Raw genomic sequence first — 8,414 nt, forward strand, 5'->3', positions numbered from 1 at the left:
TTCCCACTTTTTGGCAAAACCTTGGAGCCTAGAAAATATGTGGGTTCAAACATGTTTCCAACTTGTGCTTGATACGGCGCGATAAGACTCAAACTCTAGACATGGATGTTCATACTCGCGCCGTATTGGTAATGCAAACCAGCAACTTTAAGCAAAGGGCTGCAATCGTAACGACGCGAGAAGGCAGAGCCAAAATCAGTGATCACGCACCCTCGCGCACTATTAGGTTAGGATGCACACCGAAGGAAGACTCAGAAGTATAAGAAAGCCCAAAATGACACGAACATGCGAAAGTGCAAAAGAGGAACACTCGCTCTCGCGCCGTATCAGGAGAAGAAACAGAGGTCCACAAAGAAAGCGAAAAAAGCCATACGGATGAGGGACACCCCCTTATGTAGGCGCACAATAATGCCACCTGGCACTAGCCGTTGGGCTTCGACACGTGGCAGTAGCCGTTGGGCTTCGACACGTGGCTGTAGCCGTTAGGCTTCGATACGTGGCACTAGCCATTGGCCAACATGTGGCCGACAAACACGTGGACACGTGGCATATGGACGATAGGCAGACACGTGGCACAATTAGTGCAAGACACATGTCTGATACGTGTCATGGTTGACGAGGGTATATAAGGGGTTATTTTGCTTATGTGTACACTTTACATTTCTCGAGCTCTCGTGGCTTGCTTGTTGATACAGTGTGATCCCAGTGTTGCGTCTATTGTGTTTCTGTTCTCTCGCGTCGTATCGGTTCCCGTTCTCGATTCAGAGCGAGTGCGTCTCTTTGCTGGTTTCCTCACTTCGGTGGTCTTCAGTCGGTGCGCCGATACGGAGCGAGGATGTCCTTCCGTAGTCTTCGCAATCTCCATCTCGCGCCATATCAGTCTTCTTGTCCTCGTCTCCGATACGGAGTGAGGGCATTCTTCCGTAGTCTTCGCAATCTCCATCTCACGCCATATCGACATTTTTGTTCTCGTCTCCGATACGGTGCGAATGTGACGATTCGTTTGTTTTGTTTGTTCCTTCTCACGCCGTATTGGGCCTCCTGCATTGTTGTCAGATTTTCGAGAAAGTTCCTATATCACTTTTTGTCTTTCTGGGTCTTCTATTTTCTCCTCTGTATGGCAAGGACAAAGCAAACTGCAAGAATAGTGTATGTGGATAGGAAGGACAGTGGGGGTAGAAGAAAGTTACAATTTGATGAATCTGAGGAGGAGCCCTCTTCAAATATTGCTGAATCTGGGCCATCAGAGGCCCCATAGTATTTTTCTGCCACAGAAATCTCCCCTACACCAGGTGTTGGTCTAACATCTTCCATGGAGTTAAAGCATTTCAGTGCAGTGAATGTTTCTTCTCCTGAAGTTGAAGAAGCAAAGGGTGAGACTTGTCCTGTGAAGGATTCATCCCCTCTAATTGCACCTGAGCCTACATCTGCTGAAGCCACTGAGCCTCCCAAGCCACAAAAGAGAAAGAGGAAGTCCCGGTTCTTCTACATGCAGAGGTGTTTCAGTGAGATTAGAAAAGCCCAGAGAGCTACAGAGCACGTGATTCCAAAGGCTGCTTTCATAAGAGTTGTTAAAGAGATCTCTGATAGATTGTCTCAAGTGGCAACTGTCTCTGGTCTAAATAAGAAGTGGAAACTCTCAGCCATTCTTGCTCTACAAGAGGCCGCATAAGTTTTTGTTATTGATTTCATGAATGATGCTTACATTGCTGCTGCGCATGCTCATAGAATTACCCTTATGAATAAAGATTTCAGCATCATCAGCAGAATCAAGTATAGGTTCGATAAAGTGTTGAGGTCCTTGCCTTCCAACGATCAAAAAGCCCTTGAAATCCTTAACATTTCCCCGAAATTGTCCAGGAAAGGGAAAAAGCTAAAGGTTGAGGATGTAACTCACCTTTACTCTACAAGGGGTGCCACTAGTAGGAGTCTATCTTGAGTGAAAAAATTCAGGAGGTGTTGAAAACTGAAGACGAAGTTTACAAGAGGAAAGCCACATCACTTGCTCCCGTCAACAACGAGCGGATGGATAAAGTGTATGGGCAAATACTTGTGAATGTTTCTGTGGAACCTGAGGAGGAATACCTTAGTATATCTCCCGAGGACAAGCCCATGTTGGAGAAAAGGGATGTTCAACTATCTGACTTCGTTATTTTTTGTTGCATAAGGTAAGGCTTATATTTTTTGTATTTTTTGTATAAGGTAAGGCTTATAGGTTCAAGTATATTTTATATGTAATTTGTATTGATTTTGATTGATTCAAATAGCTTTTGCTATTGACTGCAGGGCATTCGTCTCCTTTCTCACTCTTGATATCCGTAGAACCATATATATTGTTGATCCACTTCTCTCTGTGGAACTATTTGCAAAATCTGGGTCTAATATTGCACCATTCTTTTGTACTTTCGAGAGTGTGACAAATTACCACATCTTTTTCCCTTATGTAGAAATGTATTTTTCTTTTTTGTAGAGGAAAATTTATATTCATTTGCTTTCACCTTTATGCTCACCTCTATTTTGAATTTGCAGAGGGCATTGGAGTCTCATCTATATTAACTGTCTTACTAGAGAAATTATCTTTATGAACTCTCTCAGCGGTGTTCATGGCCAAGCACGAATGTATGTTGAAAGAAAATTACTTGCTTTGATTATATTTATAAAAAATATTTTAAACTTACAAAGCTTCCTTTTGCAGTGCTAGTAGACTTGTTACTACATTTTTGGATACTACATATGAGGATCTCACTGATCCTCAAAAGCCTTATACGTTTCTTCTGCAAGAAGTTCCATTGCAAAGTGATGCGCATTCTTGTGGATGGAGAGTTATATCAAATATTTGCAGAATAGTGGATTCAAAGTTGTTACAAATAGAAGGAGTGAATGTAAGTTAATTTCATTTGATTTTTGTGTAACCCTTATCATGATTTCTTTTCACTAACTTATAACATTTATTCTTATAGTGTAGAGACTATCTTGATTCATATGTTTGGTGGATAAGGGAGAGATGCATTGAGCTGATTTTGGACAAGGCAATCACACCATATGATCCAGACTCCCCTCTTCCTCCCAAAACTTCAATGGCCAAGGGCACAAGCAAGGGAAAGGGCAAGGAAAAAGGTAAATGCAATGGTAAGGGCAATGGAAATGGAAATGGCAAGGGCAAGGGCAAGGGCAAGGACAAGGGCAAAGGCAATGGCAATGGGACCACTGTTGCAGAGTCTAAAAAAAAGGAATGCCAATGCTTTCTCCTCTGAAATTTGATTCATCCTCTCTTAAACCCCAAGAAAAGAGAGTACCTGTAAAGGTGAAATTCTTTCAATAATCAATGAAAGGCCCTATGAGAAAAAACATCTTTGAAGAAATCGATAAAGAAGCCACAAAGCCAACAAAGGAGAAGGTAGCACATAAAGAATCAAAAGAGCAAACATAAGTATACACAAGCCTTATTATTTTAACTTTGTACATTTATATGATATTTTTTTAATCTCATGATGTAATGAACTTTTTCACTTATAAATAGAATGTAATATAAATTTTATTTATATACATTCGAAAGGCAACTTGCTTCATGATAGCTTATGAGTTTCCACTAAAAAATATCTTAAGGACAGTCTATTAAGATAAATTCCTGCAAAGTTTTCATTCTCAAGGCTCAAAACTCACAATTGTGGGAGACAAACAACTCGTACAAGAGAAAGAGTGCTCGGATCTTTTACCAATTGTTACGCCATTCACTTTGAACTTATATCTAGGGGATGTATTGTCTAGCAATTCCAAGGTATCCCTCACATCTTTCAGACTCCAATTGGAAGTAACATTCATATTCTTTACTTCTTCATGCGGCAAAACGTGCACCGCAAGTTTATATGGTGTGCAATCTATATCAGAATCCAAGGGAACCCAAATACCCAATCTTAGTTTGTATCTCCTGTAATCAAAGCCCAAAGTAAGAGTTTGGCGAGGGATACTGTAAGCCAAAGCCAAGGATTGAGGGCATGCACTGCACCTCAAGATATCACCCTTATGGTCGCACTCTGTAGATTTCCAAAGCATCCCTAGTGTTGTCCAAATCCTCTTCCGAAAAGTTTCTACTTAGCCAAGATACCTTCGTTCTTTGTAAATTTGCTGTTTTGAAGCAAGCCACGAAGATATGGAGGGGTATAAACCATGATAAATGTATTCTTCTTGAGATCCTTCCAGCTGTCATGGACTTTTGAATATCTTGAGATATTTTGAATTTGAAACTCTGCACCGTTACCTTGTCAGGAATCTCCCAGTTTAGAGATGAAAGGCTTGGCAATGGCAAATCTTCGATATTCCCATATCTATCCGCTTTAGAGGGAACCACATACTGTGCATAATATATAAAAACCGTGCATTCACTAAAAAAAGACACAATTTAATCGGCATAAATAATGTCTGCCAATACCTTATGAATGGCATGGAAAGTCCCACTTAGGCTTTCCACAGGTTGCCATTCAATACTTGTTGACGGAAAGATATCTGCAATGACGAATCGGTTGTTAGAATTTTCCTAAATGGAAAAGAATTATATACGTTATTCAACTAATAACTTACAATGTGTTTGTTGGGGAACGCATTCGTTTGGAGGCAAGTGCATATCCTTGGCCATGTAAACATGTTGCACCTTGACAAACCACCCTTCGGGCATAATTTTGAAGGTAATGATACGCCCCTTTCAGTGATGTTTTATATCATCTCGTTTTCTTCTTTTCACCTTATAAGAGCCCTTGCAAGATGGCAGCATGGTAACCCAATCGTTTACAGTAAAGGTTTTGGGCTCCCAATTTCCATATGCTCCTTGGCTATAGACTGTGCAAGAGTGTATTAAACGAGAAGGTCTCCTAGAGGAAGACATGAAAAGAACGAAAGCACAGAGAAAGAAGCTCAAAGAGGGGTGAATGAACTAAAAAGTAGCGCCAAGAACACAAACGAGTATGTATTGGGTGCCAAAAAGAATATTGAAAGATCTCCCGACTTTCAAAAAACTCATTATTAATTTCATCACATCTCTGTCACGTATTTTTTCAGATTTGTAAGTAAATAACGTCTTTGGGACTCCAAAACATGTCAGACTTTAGGGATTTTGGCTAAAAAAGAAGAGAGAATCACAAAATGGACTCCACTATCTCTAAAAAAGAGGAGACAAGAATACCATATTCTTGTACACGTGGCAAACTCTCTTTGGCCCTTTCCTTAATCCCATGATTAACAAAAGTGCATTTTTTGAAGTGTTTTTGGCCCTAATGGGTGTGTAAAAAGGGGTTCTAACCCCTAAAAAGAAAAAGAAAAGAAAGGAAAATTAGTTGATTATTGCCTTGTGAAGGCCTGGTAGGTTTGTGGGGATGAGACAGACCTAGGGTCGATGCCTTGTTTTCCTTAGGGTAGTAGCTAGCCAAAATAAAGAAATAAGGAAGGTTGGAGCGAACATAAATGTGAGTGGGAAAGAAAATGATTAAGTGTTGCCTCATGAGAGCTTGGTAGATTCTTGGGTACCGAGTCAGGATGATATCCTGTTCTCCTTGGGTCACTCTACGCTCAGCTCTCTTCTTTTTACATGTTCGAGTATGGAACCTTTGAAAGAAAAGCGTGTTAGAAAAAAATTGTGATGATTAGGCTATAAGAGTCCTTGCCTAGTAGGGGATCCTAGTCTAATTATCCTAGTTAGGTAGGTAAGTTTAGGCCACCACTAGGATGACTTCTTTAATGGTTCTGTTTAGCTAGTTTGTGTTGGAGAAGTTGATTAGCAACTCGCTCTGGATTTCTATCATATTATGTTGGGCCTATTACTTGAGGATTTTCATGCCTTGATTTTGTTAAGGGGGTAGGATGAGAGTTGTTATTATGTTTTGTTGAATATATTTTTTGTGGTAGCTTGATACTTTTTATGGTTGTTTTTGGTGTAGATTAGTTCATGGGATTTGACGAGTTGAGTTGCCCTATCCCGTGGTTGCCAATGAGGGGATTTTAGAGGCCATATTTTGAAGCAGAAAATTAAGAGCTTGGGAGGCTGTCAACGACCAATTTTTCATACAAAATGAAACTGTTGCAGATTGATGAGCTATAGTTTTATAGATGGAGTTCGATGCTAGGAGACCAATGCAAGTCTCGGTTCATCAATAGGAGTCTGTTTGACCCCCCATTTAATCCCTACAAGGTTTCATGTGTTATGAAGTAGCTATGTGATCTGGGATCCAAAAAGTGCATGATAGAGGCCAACTTCATAGATTTTGATGTTGCGAAGTCAATCGGCTAGTTAGATCTGGAAACCGAGCTCGTTTGCCTTGCCAAAATTGGAAAAAAAACACTTCCTTCATAGTGTGAACACAAAAAAGTTGAACTAGTTTTTTTAAAAAGACAAGCTCAAGCTTGTTTAAGCTTAAGAATCCAAGAGGTGCAATTTTATGAAACATTGGAAGGGGGTTTGTTTTTTTTCAGTGCCCCCAAAATCATGAGATTTTTGCTGTGCATCATTAAGAGAATGCTCCAGGCACAACAAGATCTCTAATTGCTAAGAGAAAGAGGTGGGCTAAGCAAAAAGATTTCGATCGTGCGATGATGCAGGAGTAAAAAGTGACATGAATCGAGGTTGAATGGATAGTCAGTAGTGGCTGTTGAAGAGTGTTAGCAGGCCTCCAATTTTAAAATACGTATGTCATAATGCTCGATTTTATGAGTAAGTCATCAATTTCATAGATTTATAATAAATTTTGATTAGAAATGGTTGAAAATGCTTGTATTTGATTGCCAATGTTCTGATTTATAAGCTATGTTGAAGAAATCACAAAAAATAAGTTGTATAATAATTTTATACTAAATACATAAAACCCGAGATTATGCGGTACAGTTTTTGGATTTTTGTCATACACAATCTATTTCTATGGGTTGAAACATGATAAGAAAATCATTTTCAATAAGATCAATCAATCTGAATCAAGAAATTAGTAAGTATCAATATTTTTTAATAAATAAATTAAAAAATAGATTTTTTACATTCAAAAAAAATATTAATGTTTGTGAATGCATGGTAGAGCTAAAGCATGAGCTTTAGACTCAGTTCAGCCCTATCTTTTTGTTAAAGTGTATTTTAATCACTTTTGTAAAAAAAAACATGAAAATTACACCTTAAACCTACCAACGAATGCATAACTCTAAACAGTAGGGAGAAGGGGATTTTTGAGTGTTTAAAGTATGTAAATTTTGATGTTTCATGATGCATGCCATATAGGGTTCGTTGTTTTCTAAAATTAAAAGGGTCTAGTAGCACGAGAAAGCTTGGTACTAGTAGCACGAGAAAGCTTGGTACTAGCCCTAAGCAATGAATCACTCTGAGTTAAAAAAAAAACATGAAAATGAATGTCTTTGCACTTTCACATTGTTGATTATTAATGAATAAATTTATTTGAGTACGGTAGTCATACACAATTGCATTGCACGCACCATATGATATCATGTCCTGGATGCATAGCACTTGTTTGTATGAGTGATGATCTACATTGAGTGTGCTAGGTATCCCAAGGTGTAGGGTTAGAGATTTGGTTCTTTGGGGGATACTCAGTGAGATTTATCTATTATCTCATGGATCGATCAATCAAAAGAGTGGAGTTTGTTTTGAATGTCTTCTATGTTCATGGCATATCTTGGGGCCAATCGCGGAAGTGTAGGAGAGTCATAATGAAGCCGCGGTGATCAATCGAGGGGTGCTCCCTTTGTATGTGCCTATGTAATGTATAACACCAACATGTTTAGGGACTCCCTCTGAGGAGTGTGGAGAAGAATATTTGTTGGACTAAAAAATTGTACAAACATAAAGTTCTTAGATGCTCCTAACCAGGAGGTTATGTGGGGTGGTTTGAGGTGAGTAATAGAGGCATGAATAGTGCCTTAGAGCTAGTGTCAGGCCCATTTTAGTTCCCGACATTCTTGGAATGACCTCCAAGTACTTTATAAGTAATAAGTCCAATGTATCACACTTGAAAGTGTTTGGTTGTATTGCATATGCTCATGTGCCATGTGAGCTGCAAAAGAAGCTTGATCCAAAGGTTGAAAAATGTATTTTCATTGGATATACTTTAAAGTATAAAGGGTATCATTGTTTATCCCTATCATATGTGAGCTCAGAATGAGAAATAATGTTATTTTTTAATGAGATGAGGAGTTGATATGCATTTAGTGGTGATGCATTGGATGATGATGATGATGATAATGGTTATGTGTAGAAATAAAAGCAAGAATCACAAAGCTATAGTAGACAAAAATATCATCTGCTATTATATCTACAATTATCCCTTACTGAGAAGTGGTTCCACATCTTCGAATGCATCTAGTAATATCAGTAGTAAAGACAAAGATAAGAAGAAAGTGTCTGATAGTAATGATGTATCTGCTAGTCA

This window comes from Lygodium microphyllum, chromosome 8 (assembly GCF_053477565.2).
Source record: "Lygodium microphyllum isolate KBCC chromosome 8, Lygodium_microphyllum_v1.1.10, whole genome shotgun sequence".
Lineage (NCBI taxonomy): Eukaryota > Viridiplantae > Streptophyta > Polypodiopsida > Schizaeales > Lygodiaceae > Lygodium > Lygodium microphyllum.